This window comes from Triticum aestivum, unplaced genomic scaffold, assembly GCF_018294505.1.
Source record: "Triticum aestivum cultivar Chinese Spring unplaced genomic scaffold, IWGSC CS RefSeq v2.1 scaffold122269, whole genome shotgun sequence".
Taxonomy (NCBI): domain Eukaryota; kingdom Viridiplantae; phylum Streptophyta; class Magnoliopsida; order Poales; family Poaceae; genus Triticum; species Triticum aestivum.
The window spans coordinates 1-1,445 of NW_025268796.1; the positions used below are offsets into that span (position 1 = coordinate 1).

The 1,445-nt window shown below is 48.7% G+C and overlaps 3 non-coding genes across 3 annotated transcripts; all 3 read left to right on the top strand.

The window, feature by feature from the left end:
* The first annotated feature begins 319 nt into the window (after positions 1-319).
* Positions 320-438, top strand: LOC123178091 (5S ribosomal RNA). The gene has a single exon (XR_006489316.1). It is a non-coding gene; the product is annotated as a 5S ribosomal RNA (ribosomal RNA).
* Positions 439-805: 367 nt separating this feature from the next.
* On the top strand, positions 806-924 carry LOC123178089 (5S ribosomal RNA). The gene has a single exon (XR_006489314.1). It is a non-coding gene; the product is annotated as a 5S ribosomal RNA (ribosomal RNA).
* A 367-nt stretch (positions 925-1,291) lies between these two features.
* LOC123178090 (5S ribosomal RNA) lies at positions 1,292-1,410 on the top strand. The gene has a single exon (XR_006489315.1). It is a non-coding gene; the product is annotated as a 5S ribosomal RNA (ribosomal RNA).
* The last annotated feature ends 35 nt before the right edge of the window (positions 1,411-1,445 follow it).

The window sequence follows — 1,445 nt, forward strand, 5'->3', positions numbered from 1 at the left end:
GATATATATTAATCCCGTTATATTATGTTTGACATTTGCGATATGTTTAAGCTCGATGCTCATTGCTCGCGCGTCTTGGGGCGGCTTTGTGGCGCGAAGAGCGCGTTCTGAAAGGGGTGGAAAAAACTCGTGTTGCTGCGGTATGGAGGGAGGGGTGGAAACCGTGGAAAACTCGTCTCCGTGATTGAGCGGGAGAGTAAGTAGTATAGGACATTATCCATTGTTAGGGAACGGTTGTAATGGTAGTGAGAATGTAGAATCGTCTTTGGAGCGGACCTGGGAGTGGCAAGCATAAGGGACGAAGACGGGGAAACATGTCGGATGCGATCATACCAGCACTAAAGCACCGGATCCCATCAGAACTCTGAAGTTAAGCGTGCTTGGGCGAGAGTAGTACTAGGATGGGTGACCTCCTGGGAAGTCCTCGTGTTGCATTCCTTTTATAATTATTTCTTGCGCCTTGTGACAAACATGTCGCACGTGTGCGATATATATTAATCCCGTTATATTATGTTTGACGTTTGCGATATGTTTAAGCACGATGCTCATTGCTCGCGCGTCTTGGGGCGGCTTTGTGGCGCGAAGAGCGCGTTCTGAAAGGGGTGGAAAAAACTCGTGTTGCTGCGGTATGGAGGGAGGGGTGGAAACCGTGGAAAACTCGTCTCCGTGATTGAGCGGGAGAGTAAGTAGTATAGGACATTATCCATTGTTAGGGAACGGTTGTAATAGTAGTGAGAATGTAGAATCGTCTTTGGAGCGGACCTGGGAGTGGCAAGCATAAGGGACGAAGACGGGGAAACATGTCGGATGCGATCATACCAGCACTAAAGCACCGGATCCCATCAGAACTCCGAAGTTAAGCGTGCTTGGGCGAGAGTAGTACTAGGATGGGTGACCTCCTGGGAAGTCCTCGTGTTGCATTCCTTTTATAATTATTTCTTGCGCCTTGTGACAAACATGTCGCACGTGTGCGATATATATTAATCCCGTTATATTATGTTTGACGTTTGCGATATGTTTAAGCTCGATGCTCATTGCTCGCGCGTCTTGGGGCGGCTTTGTGGCGCGAAGAGCGCGTTCTGAAAGGGGTGGAAAAAACTCGTGTTGCTGCGGTATGGAGGGAGGGGTGGAAACCGTGGAAAACTCGTCTCCGTGATTGAGCGGGAGAGTAAGTAGTATAGGACATTATCCATTGTTAGGGAACGGTTGTAATGGTAGTGAGAATGTAGAATCGTCTTTGGAGCGGACCTGGGAGTGGCAAGCATAAGGGACGAAGACGGGGAAACATGTCGGATGCGATCATACCAGCACTAAAGCACCGGATCCCATCAGAACTCCGAAGTTAAGCGTGCTTGGGCGAGAGTAGTACTAGGATGGGTGACCTCCTGGGAAGTCCTCGTGTTGCATTCCTTTTTTAATTATTTTTTGCGCCTTGTGACAAACAT